Here is an 18960-nt window from a genome sequence, read left to right as displayed (position 1 = left end):
TACAACAAAACAGCAACAACAACAAACCACTGACAAAGAACAAATTAAAACACAACAAGAAAGAAAAGAAAAGTTCAAGGATTGTTTGCCTTTAGGAGTGTTTTCCAGTCCAGTTTATTGGGGCACCATGCCCTGGCCCCAAAGTCTGCCTTCAGCATTCCCTGGGGAACTTGCTGCTCTATTCCCTTACTGTTCTGCTGCACTCACCCAGTGCTTTGCCTCGGTGTGCCACAATTTTTTAATCCATTTGTCCATTGATGGAAATTTGGGTTGTTTCCAACTCCTTGCAATTGTGAACTGTGCCGTGATGAACATTGGAGCACAGATGCCTGGCTGTGGTTTGCTTCTTGCCTCTCTGAGTATATGCCCAGTAGGGGGATTGCTGGGCCATATGGTAGATATGTTAGACAGGGTTCTCTAGGGAAAAAAAAGCCAGGACACTAATGATTTTATATATATCTATATAACATAAGAAATAAACAGTTATTAATCTATAGAGCAGTACAAATGACTCAGTGTAACTCCCTTTTGTGAGACAGGTAATACGCTGGCAAGTGTTGAGGGCTGCCAGGTAGCCCTCTGCAGAGCAATTCAGGCTATCCAGCCACAGGCAGCAAATAGCAAGGCAGGTCACCAACAGTCAGCCACATGACAGTGTGGGAAACTAACAAATGTCATTCCCACAGATTCTCCCCTGAGGCAGTTATGCTGCCTTAAAGTGAGCACATGGTTGATTCTGTCTCCCTGTAGAGGCAGACATTCTTCGCCTCCTCCCATGGAGGCACCCATCCCCCCTAATTTCTTCCTCCAATGCTGGTATTGGGTTTCCTCACCTGTGAACTCAGAGACATTACTGGGATTACCACCCACCTTGTGACGTATGTAACTACTGAATATGCATGTCTTCTAGTTACCTACAAAGAGCCCCCAAACAATAAAGACACTCCTCCATTCCCTGATCCACTCCAGTCTCCAGTCCTCAGTCCCCTGTCTCTCTCCCTTCACATTCCCACCTTCCACATCCCCACGTGGACCACTAAGCACGGCTGAGTTGAGCATGCTACCATGAAATGTGTCTGATGCCTTTATTTTACTTTCTCTCTTATCTCACTTATTCTCTATTACTTTACTGTAATCTTTGCATATTTTTGCTGGACAATTGCACCTGCCGGGCCTGTGATAATTTGTTAAGGGTTGGCTACCCTGACTTGACATGGTCTGACTATCCCCAGCTCAAGGATGCATATTTCCAGCAGCATGGTGAAGCAGGTTCTTGAAGGAACCTCAAGCTACAGTGACATAGTCCACAGGTTAGGTGTCCCACAGGTAGGGTAGCTTGCAAATTGAGGCAGAGAACAAGCTAAGCCAGCCGCACACTGGTCTGATCATCAAAGAGCAAGAGACAAGAAAGGCGAGGCTTGCCAAGCCATTTATCTCTCTGCTCTTCTATTAATCACACATGTGTTCATTAGCCATGTTGGCACAATAAACCTACCTATCATAATCCACCCCTTCCTAACTTGGCACCTGTACACAATTCTTTAGCCATATATAATTTCCATACACTAATGAAATCAACTTAACATGATATTTCATACATGAACAAAGGAAAGGTATTCAATAAGCAAATATAAAGAAAATAAACTGACAATCACAAGCCTCACGTTTGCAATTGATCACATAGACATAACTGATAGGTAGAACTACCTTCCTCTACTAACCATTCTGTATTACCTTTGCCCTCGGCAAGCACCTCAGCTGGCTGTGGATTTTTGCTTGGTGGGGTGACTCAGACCTTCATTCCTGAGGGATCTGGGTCATTAAACGTCCTGTCAGGATTGGGTTGCTGTAACTTACCATTACTCTAATCACAGAACATGATAGTACTGAGTCGGCCTAAGGGATCTCCTGGATTCCAGACACATTCTTCTTTACCTTCATTATTGTAAACTAGCAGAGTATTGTAGATTTTAGAAATAAGGCCTTTGTCTGATGTGTCATTGCTAAAGATGTTTTCCCAGTCTGTGGGCTCTCTTATTACTTTAATGGTGAATTATTTCTATGTTCGCAGATGTTTTATCTTCATTATATCCCACTTATAAATTTGTATCTTCTCTGTGTTTGTGTCATTCCCTATTTCTGATAGTCTATGTATTCACTCCATCAATTTTCTCAGGTTTGTCCCAATTCCCTCATTGATGGCCCTAATAGTTTGGGTTTTACCTCAAGTCTGTGATACATCTTGAGTTTATTCTTGTGCGTGGAGTGAGGTAAGGATCTTGCTTAATGTTTCTGCAGGTAGATAGATACCCATATTTTCTAGCACCACTTGTTGAAGAGGGCAACCTCCTCCCATTTGATTTTTTTCTTTTTGCCCTTATCAAAGATCAATTTTCTGTATGCTGATGGTTTTATTTCTGGGTTTTCAGTTCTTCTCCATTACTTTGAGTATCTGTCATTATACCTCTGAGTATCTGTCATTGACCACTGTGGCCATATACTAGGTGCTAAAGTCAGGTAGAGCAAGCCCTCCCACTTTGGAGTGCTATGCGAATTCTAGACTTCTTCCCTTTCCATATAAAGTTGACAATCAGTTATTCCAGTTTTTTGAAGAAAGATGATGGTATTTGTATCAGGATTGTGTTAAACTTATATAGTGCCTTGAGTAGAACTGACCTCTTTATTATTGAGTCTTCTGATCCAGGAGCATGGGATATTCTTCTAGTTGTTGAGGTCACTCTTGGTTTATTGTAATGCTGTTTTATAATTTTCCTCACACAAATCTTTTGTTATAGTCAGGCATATCCCTAGGTTTTTCAATTCGTGCTTGGCTATTGTCTTGCCTAACTGTCTTGTCTGATGTGTATAGCAGTCCAATAGACTTCTGTTTGCTGATCTTGTATCCTGCCGCTCTGCCATATTCCTCTATTGCTTCCAGCACTCTCCTTGTGGAGCCTTTGGGACTTTCCATATATAAAATAATATCATCTACAAATAACAATATTTCACCTCTTCCTTTCCTAGACAAATACTGTTGTTGTCTTTTCTTTGCCTTATGTTGTTAGCAAGGACCTCCAGTGTGATGTTAAATAAGAGTGAGGATAAGGAGCATCCTTGCCCAGACATTATTCTTCCTGAAAGCGAGAAACAATCTAGTTTCTTCACCACAGTTTGTATAGCATCCATATCTTCAGTGATCTCTTCATGAGGGTAAGCATCAGCATGTCATTGTTCTTAGATTGGAACTAAAATTAAGTGAAATCCCCAAATACATTCATGTTTCTGGTTTACCTTAGAGACACCATTGTCATTTTATGTTAGAGAACATAATCACCCTCGCACATCATTTCCAGTGTCTCCTAGTCAATGTTGAACCACAGAGACCCTATGGGGCAGGGTAAAACTTCCCCTGTGAGTCTCTGAGCCTGAAAATCTTCATCGAAAGAGAAAGCCTCATTCTTCTCTTGCTGAGCTGGCTGGTGGCTCTGAACTACTGACCTTGCAGTTAGCAGCCCAATGAGTAACCACTGTGTTTTGATAATATCATTAGTTTAACCAGTAGAATAGAATTTAAAACACTGTTGAGAAAGGAAATTACATTATACAGGCCAGCTATGAACTGTAATACAATTGTTGACTTGTAGATATTAAACTCTTAAGTAACTAAATATTATTTACACAAACAATGGGGTTGTTGACAAGGAAGATCTAACAATATTCATTCACAAGAATGGGTCACAATTCTTTGGCCACCCTCAAGGCAAGAAATTCAGACTCATGCCAATGCCCACCAATTCTATGTCCTATGCTAGTAGTCATCTGCTTCTCCTCACACTACCGACTTCAGCCTTAAATCCAATGGCTACCATTGAACTTGAGGAAAAGTTCAGTAAACTTAGTCGAGTTTCCATATCAAGTCCTTCTGGTATGGCCTATGAAGGATTCTTTGTGCCATGAAAGATGAGAGTCTAAAGTTCCAGTAGTCTATAGCTCTAGTGCAGAGGCTGTAATTCATTAAGGGAGTAGAAAGCTCCATTGTTCTGTGGAGTGGCTGGTTATTTTGAACTGCTAACCTTGGAGTTAGCCATCCAACATGTAACCACTACACTACCAGGATTCCTTTGTTAAAATACAGTAAAATATCATTTGAAGAATTAATTAATTAATGCTTATGCATAAATATGCTTATTTACATATTGAATAGACAGAATAAGATAGGTTAAATCACAATGAATTGTATTATCTTTTGCATTCTTGAAACCTTCAAAAATTATGTTTAAAATTTAAGGAATATTATGTAAATTTTGATCATGTGATGCTCATGGACAATTGATTTATAATAAGATTTGACTTTGGTGAGGTCATGTAATAGCAATTATTTACTGATGTAAATGATTTCAGATGACTTCATTATATCTGGCCATTGACTTTCCTTCTCATAAACAGAGACTACACAAATAGGACATTTTAAAATGAGACACAAGAAAAACTACTTAAACAACCACAGCACAAAGATCTTATGAGACTTAACAGGCAAATGGATGCTTCTAATTTCCCAAGGGTCTGATTATCTTTTGTGAAGTAGCAGAATTTTGTAAAATCTAGTGTTATATATTAAAAAAAAACTTCCCTTATTTCATAACTACATATTTTTTCCTTCACTGTAACTCAATGTACCCCAAAGAATGCCAACAACCTCTTTACCATTCTTAATTTAAGTTATCACAACTCACCCTGAGTAAATGACTGATAATATTGTAGTTTTTCTTCCTGAGTAGTAATTAAACATTTATTTGATTTTACCTCTGAAAATATTTCTTCACAATAAGATGTCTGCCAAATATATAATAACAAGTTTTAGGTTACCTGTTGCAAGATGAAACAAACCTGTAAGCAATGCTTGCCTTAAGTGTGGGCTTATGATGGTGGATAGAGTATCTCTAAACAGACTTTGAAATTATCTATGCCAAAATTTTAATTTTAGGGAAAATGAATGAAGGATCTCAGAGTTAAATGATATGCTGAAAGTAATATTCTACTGCCTAGGGGAGTGAGAATACCAGCAAAATTATACTATCTTACACTATATTCAAAGAATGTGTGCTGTGGCTTATTTTATCAAGAATTGGTAGATTATGGATGTTTAGAAAACTCATATAGCTTTCTGTTCACATCACATTTAGGCCCTTGTTATGTGCTTATTCAAATTATTTACCTTCAAAATGAAGCTATATATCTAGTCATAAAATGTTGGATTTATTTTGTTTGTTAAAATTGATATTTTCAAGCCTAAAGTAAATTATGTAAGTATCATCTAAAATATTTCCTCAGGTTAATCAAATTAACATGTTAATTTGTAATAAATCATTATGTGTGGATTCTCAGGAAGCATCCAAATATATATAAAATTATTTGATAATTTTTCTTGATGGTAAGGTTATGTTGTAGTTGCTGTTATGAAAATAGAGGCCTATAAATTATTAAAGATGATAATTTTCCAAAAACATTTTGGAATGTTAGACACAAAACTGGTAGACAAAAAATAAAGACTTGAGTCAAAAGTACACATTTTATATTTGATACTTAATCTAACATTGTAAGATTATATCAGAAGAATAAATGATGACAGTTTTCTTACTAATCCGGCTGGACCAGAGCATGTACACAGGTACAGATAAGAGCTGGAAACAGAGGGAATCCAGGACAGATAAACCCCTCAGGATCAAAAATTAGAGTAGCGATACCAGGAAGGGAAGGTGAAGGCAGGTGGGGAAAAGGGGGGAACCAACCACAATGATCTACATATAAACCCCTCCCTGGGGGACAGATAACAGAGAAATGGGTGAAGGGAGACTTCGGTCAGTGTAAGACATGAAAAAGTAATAACAATTTATAAATTATCAAGGGTTCGTGAAGAAGGGAGGGTGGAATGGGAGGGAATAAAAATGAGGAGCTGATACCAAAGGCTCAAGTAGAAAGAAAATGTTTTGAAATTGATGATAGCAACAAATGTACAAATGTGCTTGACACAATGGATCTATGTATGGATTGTGATAAGAGCTGTATGAGCCTCCAATAAAATGATTTTTAAAAATAATGATGGTTTTAAACAAATTACTGATTTGATAATATTTTTTCATATTAATAATTCATATCCTGATAATAATAATAGCACAAAGCACATTGTAAGATTTGGATACAGTTTTGTTAACATAGAATAATAAGCAACCCTTGGAGAGAGTAATACTGTAAGTGGGATTAGTATGACTAGTGATATAATTGATATGCTATGTCATTATAGTTACCGTTGTACTCTGAATGATTTATATAGATGAATGATGTTTATTAATGTCATGCATGCTCTCTCTTTGTATCTTATTTTCATATTTAATTCCCTATGATAATCAACTTTTGAAGCCTCCTATTTATACATGTATAGAAAAAAAGTATTGTTACAAAATCATATAAACTTTTAATTTAAAAATATCAAAATATGTACCTATAATATCCATCTATGTCCACCTATTTTTTCTCCTCCATGTGTTTGACTTTTGAAAGCCATTTCTAACTCTGACCTTGCATCAATAACTGTTACATTCTTTGATTTATACCGCATCAAAAAACCCCTTTGTCAACCTTGAGGGTCACAAATGCTGTTCTTGTTCAATGTTCTTTGAGTTTGGGGAACAAAGTAAAATCTAGAGGGTCCAATAAGGCCTGCAGATTGGAGAGTGCAAGGTAAGGTTTCTCAATGAAATTCTCAAGGTCCTTGCTACCGTCAAAGGTGCAATGTTTTGAAAGGGAGGGAAAAGCACACATTTTCAGGCCTTTTTCTCAAACATTCGATTTTCAATTTTCTTAGGCCTTTCTAATTGACCTCCATAACATCCTGTGTCTTTCAAGAAGATCTCTCAAAATTACTCTTTAGAGATCCCCAGCAAAACATTGACCATAACCTAACCAAACCTCTGCCTTGAATTTAACTGGTGAAACATCATTGGAAAGCATGAGTTTGATTGATTTTTTTAAGTCATCATGATGCATCTACAAAAAGCATATTACTTAGAGAACTTGTTATTAGTAGTCATTCACTGAGAGCAGAGACATATTTAATATGGTGGGCTTTTTATTTTTTAAATAAACCAATGCATGTAGGAACTGAAAACTCAACAGCAAACTCTGGCTCATTTTCATGTGTGTATATGAAGAGTGGACTTCGTGGAAAAATGAGATTAAAACCTAAAGGAATTTTCCCATGAGCTTTTTGAAACCCCCTCTTTTGTGTACATATGTATGTGTGTGTGCATGGATAAGATAGCTTCAAGAAATTTATAGAAATTCACGTTATATCTTCATTACTTTTTTCCACAAAAATTTTAAGCCACTTTGTACGCATGTGATAGTTTTGGGCATAAAGATAGATAATAGATGAAAGGTCTGTAGCAAGAGAGAAAGAAAGAGCAAGAGAGAGGAGAGAGAGAAAGAGAGAGATACAAATGAGGGAGCTTCAAAATTTATTTAAAAAGTGTATTGAACATGTAGTAGAATTTTTCCATGTACTTTCTGGAGTCTCCTGTGTGTGTATGTGCGTGTGTATGCACTTCACTTAATGTCCATGAAATGTTCTGTAAAATAAGACATTATGTAATTTGGATGTTGTGCACATACCATACTACATCCTTAGGCGAGTGTACTTCTAGTCTTTCTCCTCATTGCTCCTGCCATTGCTACTTCTAATGCAGCACTTCTCAAGCTGTGGGTTGCGACCCCTTTGGTCGAACGACCCTTTCACAGGAGTCGCCTGATTCATAACAGTAGCAAAATGACAGTGATGAAGTGGCCATAAAATAATTTTATGGTTGGTGGGTGGTCACCTCAGCATGAGGAACTGTACTAAAGGCTGGTGGCCTTAGGAAGGTGGATCTGCTGCTGACTGGACAGTGGCAGTCATTGTAGCTGAGAAGGGTGGGATGGGAGCCAGGGTGGTGTGGGACATACTCAGCTCCACATGACATTCTGACAAAGCCTGAGAGCCCATCCCTAGTGTCTTGTTTTCTGCTTCATGTCTCTATCTACCCACAAGGTCCCCTGCTGTAAGAGTCAGGGTTAGGGCACTTTAAAATCATTAGGGGCAATAACAAAGTTCCCTTCCCTTGGCTAATGGGAGGAGGAATCCTTCCCGAACCATGGTCATGAATGTGGATGGATGTCAAAAAACTTGAACCAAAGTGGGTGCATATGTATCTTTTACACACATCTCATTAACACGCAAATTCAAAGGCATATCTATTATTGTGAAATAAGAAATTGAAGCACACACATATGCTCACATATGTTCTTTACTCGAAGGAAAAATGTTTTCAGATTTTCAAGCTGTAAATAGTACTCAGGATACTAAATTTAACTAATGTGGTTGTTGTTAGTTGCCCTCCAAAACAAAATTAACAAATCCCCCCTGCCAGTGAATCAATCGAATAACTCAGCGAGGGACCCTTGTGGGTTTCTGAAACTATTTACAGGACTAGAAAGCCCAGTCTTCTCTCGCAGAGGTTGCAGGTGGTTTTGAATTGTGGACTGTGAGGATCACAGCCCCACTATTAACCACTACACCACCAGGGCTCCTCCGGTGGCAATTCATAGCGATTCTTTGGACAACAGATCATAGAGTCTTACGCTTGGTCCTGTGTCATATTCATAATGATTATTTTCTTTGGGACCATTGCTATAGCCACTGTGTTAAACCTTTTGTTGAGGATCTCTGTTTGTTTGTTTTTGCTGATCCTCTGCTTTAGCAAACATCGTGCGTTTTCCATAGGCTGGTCTTCACTCACAGCATACCCAGGGTGTGTGTGGCAGTGTATCTCCAGCCTCACTTCTAACGAGTCTTCCTGCTAGACTTCCTCAAGGACTTTGGACATATACCTGTTGTTAGGTGCCGTGAAATCAGTTCAACTCATAGCGACCATATGTATAACTGAACAAAAAAACATCACTCGGTCCTGTGTCATCCTCACAGTTGTTCTTATGTTTGAGCCCTGTTTCAGCTGCTCTATCAATCCATCTTGTTAAATATGCTCCATTTTCTCACTGTCACATACAGTGACCTTATACAGAGAAGAACAGCCCTTGTAAGTTTCCCAGATGGTAACCCTTAGCAGCCCACTGCCACCAGGGATCTTGATTCCTTTGGACATAGAATCCTTCAATATGACAACTCTAGGTTTGACGTTTTTCTTCAGTTCTTTCAGCTTGAGATTTGCTATGTGTATTTAAGTTAAAAATCCAAGATACCTTTTTTTTTGTTTAGCAATGTTTCTTTTAAAGAAAATAGAATCCTTCAATATGACAACTCCAGGTTTGAAGTTTTTCTTCATTTCTTTCAGCTTGAGATTTGCTATGTGTATTTAAGTTAAAAATCCAAGATAATTTTTTTTTCTTTAGCAACGTTTTTTAAAGAAAATAAAAGCAAGGCTAATAATGTTTAAAAATAATTCTTCCTATCTAAAATGTTTTTAATAATCTTTAAAGTCAGCATTAACTGTTGGCATGGAATTGTTTGAACTTATTAACCATCTTTTTGCAGTGAAGCATGTCAAAATTGCATCTTTTGGTTGAGTGGTTTAGTGATCAAACATTCTTACTTTATAATCTTTTTATATCTTCATAATATTTTTTCATATTTTGAAGCATAGACAATAATTAGAAAGACAAGTTTTCTTTAAATTAAAAAACTGCACATAAACCAATAAATGGATATATATAATAATTTATATAATTATTAAAATATGCATTTAAGAAAAAACTCTAGCAAGCTATATTCTTTTGCAAATTCATTAAAAATATAAACCTAGTGAGATATATAGTAAATGTTCAGATTAGTTATAACTAAATAAAAACACTACTTACATTTTTAATTAATTAAAATTATGACTCTTATGTGTACAATATAAAGTTATGGGTATTATTTGTAGAATTCTGGTGGTATAGTGGTTACATTTTAGGGTACAACCTCATGGTCAGCAGTTTGAAACCACCACCAACTTTACAGGACAAAGACAGGGCCTTATACTTCCGCAAATAGTTACAGTTTCAGAAACCCACAGGAAGCACTGTGAGTCAGCATTGACATGATGGCAATGATAATTTTTTATTATATCAAAATTGAGTTTTCATCCAAAAATAAGGCCTAGAATGGTTTGATTAATCTTAAAGTTCTGACTTTTTTGTGCAAAATTCAGTAATATTGCTGTGGAATTAATCTATCTTGTCCATTTAAAAGCCTATCCCCCTCACACAGAAAAGCACATTAAAATATTTGACTACTGGGAACGTTCTTAGGTGTCATCAAGTATGATGATTCATAGTGATGCTATCTACAGGAGACATAAAGGTGCACCGTCCTGTTCTATCCTCATAATTGTTATGCTGAAACCCTCACTGCATCCACAATGTCAATTCATCTTGTCCAGGGTCTTTCTCTTTTTAGCTGCCCCTTCGCTTTACCAAGCATGATGTCTTTTCCCAGTGACTTGTCTCTCCTGGTAACATCATGTCCAATGTACTGGACATGTTGGAGATGATAATATGTTTATAACACTTATAAATATTTTCTTACACTGGGTGTCCTAGAGTAGAAAAATCAGTAAAGCTTATATATGAATAGAGAGAGAGAGGTACGCATCAGGGATATGACTCACACAGTTACAGAAGTGGGCAAGTTCCAAATCCATAGGTCAAATGTCAACCTGGAGATTTCATCTCATTTACATAGTTACATGGGTTGATGAGCCAAGATCAGCAAGTTAGGTGAATGCAGTGACAAATTAATTCAGGATCAGCAGATCAGGCTTCTGGTTACAGAGGTGAAGGGATCCACATTTGGTAGGTAAAGGGCAGTCTGCTGATGACTCTGAAGATGTGTGACCATTAGGGGAGGTCACTGGCTCAAGTCTAAATACAGGATTCAGATCCAGAAAAAAAGCAAGCAAATTTTCCCAAAGCATCCACTTGTATTGGAAGTAGCCCAATCATGTGATGAGATTTCATTATAGGGAATTACTGGGTCTTAACTGCCACCCCATTGAGAATATTGTCCCAGACAAGTTGACACTAATATTTACTATAACTCGTAGGGTAAAGAAGCCCTGATGATTTGTAGGACAAGCACTGGGCTGCTTGTCACAAGGTTGATTGCCAGTCTCACCAGCCACTCTTGAGGAGAAAGATGGATGCCGCTGTAAAGATTTACAAACTTAGAAACACCATATAGGTCCACATGATTTGGAATTCAAATTATCAACGATTTTGTGTGCTTATTATTATTTTTATTCACATATCAGGACTCTGGGGTGACACACACAGTTATGTATTTGGCTAATAAATGAATGTTCGGCAATTCAAATCATCTTGTAGGTGACTTAGAAGGAAGGCTTTCTTATCACATTTAGAAAATTTATCACTAGAGACCCTCTGAAGTAACCGATCACAATGATCTCTATATAAAATGCCCTCCGAGGGAGGGAGGGAGGGGGAGAAGGTGGGGGAGGGGGAAGCTGAGCTGATAACAAGGGCTCAAGTAGAAAGAAAATGTTTTGAAAATGATGATAGAAACATATATACAAATGTGTTTGACACAATGTATGTATGTATGGATTGTGATAATAATTGTACGAGCCCCCAATAAAATGATTTAAATGTTTAAAAAGCATAGTTAGTTCTATTCTACATGGATTACCAGCAGTGTGAATCCATTATAAAGCAACTGTTTTTATACACGTGTCACTGTATATGGTTCTAAGCAGCTTTTATCTTTTGTCATTTGAAATATGTGTGCTTATTTATGCTTTTCCCCGATTAGTTTTATCTTTTGGTTGCTTTATTCAAGTATCTAAGTGTTGAGAATGAAAAAGGATTCAGATTTATTTTTAATTTAAAAAATGATCACAATTATGCTTGATATTTCATGATGGCTTATGACCACATTACACTACAGAGTGATTTATCTTTTGTTTTAAAATGTATTTCCCAATAGAATAGCAGGAGACCTAATATTGCAATTCTTTTCTTAAATGTCAGTTGAATAACTCAGTTCTGATATGTGGGGACTAATTATATAAATACTATAAAGAAAATTTGTATCTTACTGATAATTTTATAGGCTTTTAAAACTATTTTAACATTATTCAATAATTAGGTTTGTGAAGTATCATGGTCTATGTTTCCTATGTCTCTATAAAATACATTTGAAATATATCACCACAGACATAGAGCATTTGCGTGAATTTTTTTCCTGACCACAAAACATATTTATTGTTCCTTTCCTGATTAGGACTCCATCACCAAAGTTTCTCATTGACTATAATTATGTGCATGGTATCTTCTTTCCTTTCTTTCTTATTCTCCCTTGTTTTCTCATTCACTATTTCAATAATAAACCACTATATTAATAGCCTCAGCAGACAGGCCGACACATTGATCTACAGTTAATGATGGTTGGTCCAATTGAGAAGTTAAAATACAGGGTAAGAGAATACAATATAAAATTTGAGACACATAATAAAATTACATATATTGAAATGGAAGCTCTTAATAACGTATTCCCATGGCCATTTATCAATTCAGGATTCACCTCACATTTTATAATCCTGTCTTCTAAATATGAAATATGTCCTTAATAAATTTACAAAGCAGTCTGCTTTTCTCATTCAGGCAATCTCTGACATTCCATTTTTAAAGTAAAATAAATGAGCGATTTAGAAAGAATTGATCATAGCTAAAGTCATAATAATCAATATTTTAGCAAATCAGAACCTAATCTAAGTCTCCAATAAATAAATAAATTTACAAAAACAGAATTTCTCACTTACATGTGTATACATGTATTTTTACACCAGATTAAAATATTTTAACTCCTACATATTAAATAAATATACTCTTCACTCTTCACTGCATTCTGGGCCCGTTTTGTTCTTCTGTTTGATTTATTTACTTCCTACTGTGTGATCACTAATTCCGTGTGCTATGTCTGAACTGCTTTAGACTGTCTTGGGTGCTGAAGCACACTTAACAAGGTTTTCTTAGCTTTTTGGGTTCAATGGGTTTGTGAAAGTTGCTGTTATGTGCATTTCTAATGTTTTCCTTTGAAAACTAGGGGGATTGAGGCATTGAGGGGCTGCAGGGCAGCAGTCAAGTAGTACAGATTTTTTCTTTCTGTTTAAAAGAAAATAGCGTTTGCTCTGCTAAGGATGGGAATAAGGGAATACAAAACTCGGTTTGCAGTTGAGTAGAGAAATATCGATTCCATAAAAGTAAATAGAAGACACAGAATATATAGCATTTCACAGAGCAATATTTAGAGAATAGGTCAGCTTTCAAGTAATTTACTACAAGCCAGCTAAATTAACCAGAGGGACTAATGCAACAGGAAATACCGCCAAGATTTTATACTATAGATGGATGGCTTCTCTCTCTCTCTCTCTCAGTGATATTTTTTGCGGTATTTCACCTTGCTGAAAAAACATTTATTTTATATAAACCTTTAGCAATCATAATAAACACACGAAGTAGAATCTTTATTCTTAAGTTAACAATAATTTTTTTTATTAATCATTTTATTGGGATGCTCTTTCAAATCTTACAACAATCCATCATTCAGTTGTATTAACCACACTTCTACATACGTTGCCATCAGCATTTCCAAAACATTTTCTTTCTACTTGAGCCCTTTTTGCCCCCTCAATCCCCCACCTTCCCACCCTCATGAATCCTAATGTTATTATTTCATGTCTTACACTGTACCTTGTCTCCCCTCACATTTTTGTTATTCGTCCCCCTGGGCTGTAGGAGGCAAAAGGAGAAATCCTGACAAACAAATGATCTTTTTTAAAAATTGCAAAACACAAGTCTATGGAGAAGTAGTTAATGGCTCAGATAACATTATTACTCAACTAAAAGTAGTTATTCCATATGCATTTACTTCATTAAAATCATTAGAGTAACATATAGAAGTTTCCTACCAAGCAGTTCTCACAAAATAAGGCATTGTATGCCTGGGTGAATCTTTTCTGTAAGCACATACTTAAAAAGCATTCTGAATTTTATGATGCAATTACAGCTATGTCACAATTGCACAAATCAAGGGGGTTTAGTGTCTTTTTTTTCAATTCCTTTCTTTTGGGGCATTACAGAATGCTACAGATTAAGGGAAATTGTAAAGCAACTTTAATTTGAAAAACTAAGGTTAGTACTAAATCAGTTTGTTTCCAAATGTGGAGAAAGCCAGATTGTTTTAGTAGAGGACAGAAAATAACTGGACTGATTTAGTTAAATTTTACTAGATTTTCCACGATCTGAAGCAGCAATTTTTCCATAAAACCATATAAATCATGAGTGAGGGGAAAAAAGAATACTTGGTTTAAAATCCCAGCGCTACCATAATAAATTCAAGTTGTGCCTCTTGCCCCCCCTTCCCTCCAATATGGGCCCAATTTAATTTCTACTGAAGAAGTAAATATCCTGAATAACTAATTATGTTCCTTCCAAGCAATAACATTTTATGATCATCAAGGAATGGAATGATTATACATAAACATATATTTGAATTATACCTATATTACCAAGAATTAATTTTTTTTTACTATTTTAAATAGCAATAATATGAATTTTCCAAATACACTGTTAGATATCCATTAAACTTTTCTGAAGGGCTCAGACTGTAACTGTGACATTACTTATTTGACTTGATCTCATTTCCTCTTGCTTTTAGCTGTTTGTTTTACTTTCATCTTCACACGTTTTTAAAATAAGTGCAGTCTAAGTAAGTTTATAGGCCATGAGGAAAATGTAAAAGAAAATAGGCATATACATATATTTTTATACAAAAAAGAGAGAGGTTGTTATTCTGAGCACAATTTAAGGAAATTATAGAGAATTTCTTCACCTTATTGGAAAAAAATTTGAGAAAGAGGTAATATGGAAAAATGTCTATTGGGTATGATCCTTAATAATTAAAGTCTTGGGACTTCTGGGAAGATGGCAGACCAGGGTACCCACTTACTCTGAGAGCTCTCTCCGACAAGGCGGGTTCGGTGTCCAGGTAGCTGAGTGGTAAGTGAGAGAGACAGTCTCCTGGGGCCAACAGCCGGCCCCCACCCCACACATTTGCCCGGAGCCAGGGCCTCGGTGATCCAGGCCCCGCATCGTGGGACATCGCGGGTCCCTAAGCCCTGGCAACCACGACCTAGACTCGCTGTAGCCCCACTCCATCCCCAGACCAGGAACCTGCGCCTAGAGTTGCTTGCCTGCTCTGTGGAGACACGCACAGAAGTGGTGTGACCCCCGAAGACAGCAATTGCCCACTTGTGGGACCCCACTGGAAGAGTAGCTTCTCCCCACTGGTCCCCTCTCCCCACATGGCAGCAATCTGCCCCTGAGCCCTTCATTCATCCAAGCCCCGGGTAACTGACATCCAAGCTACCAGGTGCTAATTGAGTGACCCTCACGGGAGAAAATCCACCCCCACTGTGCCTGGGATCTCCCCACCAGTGCCACATTTGGGGGTTACCCGCCCCGGTGTCCCAGCTCCCACGCCATTCCTGGACCGGGAGGCGGAGCCACGCACTTCCTGCCGCTGCCGGCTCCAAGCCCGCTTCTCTTTGCAGCGGTGCTGTATCTGTGCAGGAGCCCTGCAACCCGCCTGCCGTGGAACAGTGGGAGCCCCTCCCCACTGAGTGCACTGGCGGAGGGGTTCGTGCCTGCCCTGGGGCACTGGGGTATTCTGCACGCCCAGCGGCCCCAAGCCTGTCACGCGTTGTGCCCCCCCCGTAGGGCGGAGCATGCTGGCTGCTCTCTGCCAGAGCTGCTGCTGTCCGGCCGTGGTCCGATCGGCGTGGAACACATCGCTGAGGAGCCTGTGCAGCTCACGGGATGGCGACTCTAGCAATAAACGCCCTCCTGCCGGCTAGGGAACCTGTGAATCAGCTCTCCAGCACCTGAGGGAGCTGTCTGTGTGCTCCACCAGTGCCTATCTCTCCAGTACCCCGTGGATCCCCAGCGCCAGCTCCAAGCCTGCCCCAGCCCTCTGCAGCTGGCACAGGTGGCAGGCATTTCAGCCTGCGCCTCCCCACAACCCTTGCAGCCCCAGTCTCTCCCAGGCAGTGCAGAAGGCTAGCCCCGTGGGGCATCGCCCACTGGCTTAGCGCTGTCCACAGCCTCCCTCCGTGTGGCCTCCGCCCGCAGTCCCCACTCTATAGGCCTACAGGGACCTCGGAGAGCTTGTTGATCGGAAGAGCAATCTCCCCTCACATCGCCCAGCTCCGGAGCCCAGATCAGCACCACATTCCATGGTAGGGAGGCCTCACCCACATCCGCCTTCTATTAGGCATTGCTAGAACTTTGAGGGAAAAGAAGGTGGGGGGGATCTAAATATATACATATAAATATAAATATATACCTTTTATCTCGTGCTGATTTCCTCTTTTTTCTCTTTTACTTTCTGTACTTTCTTCACCCCCTTCTTTCTTCCTCCTTGTTCACTATTGCTAATACTTCTCTTCTGCCCCTCTTCTATAGGTATTCCCTCTATCTCTTTTCATTTTCTTTTCTCACTCTCACTATTATTACTTCTCCACTCTCCTCTTTGATAGCTTTTCCTTCCTTTTCCCTCTCCATTCTTTTTCCTTTTCCTCCCCCCAATTTAATTAAAAAAATTTTTTTTTCAACTATTTAAAAAATTTTTAACTTTTTCCTTTTGATACTAAATAACAAAAAGGAGGGTGGGGTGCTAAGGGTACCCTGATAGACCAGGTCAAAGCAGCCAAGAGGCATTCACAGAGGCCACATCCCCCACTCCAGTCACTGAAACATCCCACCACTGCTGGTCACCAAGGCTACAGGGAACTCTACCTACACAGCAGTCTGACACATCCTTAGAGTAGGTCAAAGTCAACCACCTGAGAGAATCCCTAACAGTATCACAGATAAGGGCCCCCTGGCCTCCCAGAAACATGGGGCCTATGAAAGGATCGAGGAAAAATCAACAGACCACATCACTCCCAACAAAAAAACCAGAGAGACAAAACATAGTAGCAGAGCTAATGTCTCTCATAGAAAAAGCAGATACAGATCTGCCACAGAAGAAAATCTTCAGAAGTCTACTAGCAATAATCAAGGAGCTGAAGGAAGCAACCCAGAACAAGGATACAATAATAGAGGAGATGAAGTCCATAATAGAGGGGATGAAGTCCACCCACCAAAGGGAACTGCAGGAACTCACAGAGGAGGTAGCAGAAGCCACACACAAGGTCACAGAATTTACGATTAGGCTTGAGGAGGCAGAGAATCATATCAGCGACTTCAAGGACACTCAAAGAGAACTAAGCAACCGAGATAGACAGTCATATAGGAAAATAAAGAAACAGAAGATAGCTTGAGATCAATGACAGATGCTATGAAGAGGAATAATCTTCGTATTATCGGTCTCCCGGAACACAACACAACATACAAGCCAACAATCAAGATAGCAAAGGAATTCCTGGAAGAAAACTTTCCCACCCTCACAAGGGAGAACCAGGTATTCATACAGGAAGCAGAAAGGACCCCAGCTAGACTAGACCCCAAGAAGAATATGCCAAGACATGTATTAGTAAAAATATCCAACTTCGAGGAAAAAGAAAAAAAATTTACAAGCAGCAAGAGAAAGGAAGACAATCACATACAAAGGAGCACAGGTAAGAATATGCTCAGACCTATCAGCAGAAACCATGAAGAGAAGGAGAGAATGGAGCAACATCTTCCAAAAGATGAAGGAAAAAAAATGCCTCCCCCAGGATCCTGTACCCTGCGAAGTTATCCATTAAGATGGATGGTGAGATAAGGGTCTCCCAGGACAAGGAAAAACTTAAAGAATATGCTGCAAAACACTCGAGCCTGCGGAAGATACTGACTGACTCACTATGGCCAGAGGAACAACCTCCACCAAGAACAAACAGGAGATCACCAAATAGCCAAGCTCCATCTAGTAACCAACATGACAGCAACAATTATCAGGACAAGAGGATCGCAGATGAAAAAGAAGACACCATAGAAAATCTCCACTCAAACACTGCACACTGATATGAGGTGAGATAGGTAAAGACCCAAAACACAAAACAGGGTATGACGGCTATGAACCCACAGATAGCAATAATAACCCTGAATTCCAATGGACTCAATTCGTACATTAAAATAAAAAGGCTGGAGGGCTGGCTCAGAAAACATAATCCATCAATCTGTTGCCTGCAAGAGACACATCTTAAGCACACAGACAAGAATATGCTAAGAATAAAGGGATGGCAGAAAGTCTACCAAGCACATTCTAACTCCAAAAAGGCAGGGGTGGCTATCTTAATCTCTGACAATATTGATTTCAAGATTCAAACCATAAAAAGAGACAACGAAGGACACTACATAATGCTCAAAGATTCAATAAACCAAGAAGCAATTAGCATATTGAATATCTACGCTCCCAACAATGGTGCCGTGAAGTTTGTCAAACAAATTACTAAAAAGATGAAAAAAAAAATCATGGACTCAACAATCATAGTAGGCGACTTTAACACTCCGCTATCAGAGAAGTACAGATCAATGGGAAAGAAGCTCAGCAAAGACGCCATAGAACTAAGCAATATAATTAGGCAACAGGGCCTGATAGACATTTATAGAGCTTTCTATCCAAACGCAAAGGGTTTCACATTCTTTTCTAGTCTGGATCTTTTTCAAGAATAGATCACATGCTGGGACACAAGTCCAGCCTTGGTAAATTCAAACACATAGATATTATCCAGACATCTTTCTCAGATCACCATGCCATAAAGCTGGAGATTAATAAGAGGGTGTCCAGGAAAGCAAGAGCAACCAATTGGAGGATAAACAATGATCTCCTGCGACACGAATGGGTACAGGCCCAGATTAGAGTGGATATCA

General features: G+C 38.7%; 1 pseudogene; it reads right to left on the bottom strand.

Annotated features, from left to right (window-relative positions):
- Positions 1 to 15208, bottom strand: part of LOC101646069 — a 30050-nt pseudogene extending 14842 nt beyond the window's left edge.
- Between the last annotated feature and the right edge of the window lie 3752 nt (positions 15209 to 18960).

This window comes from Echinops telfairi, unplaced genomic scaffold (genome assembly GCF_000313985.2).
Source record: "Echinops telfairi isolate 266 unplaced genomic scaffold, ASM31398v2 ScPeMD7_7401;HRSCAF=8416, whole genome shotgun sequence".
Lineage (NCBI taxonomy): Eukaryota > Metazoa > Chordata > Mammalia > Afrosoricida > Tenrecidae > Echinops > Echinops telfairi.
Note: the sequence above shows the minus strand (reverse complement) of the source record. Positions and strands in the feature narration are given on the sequence as shown.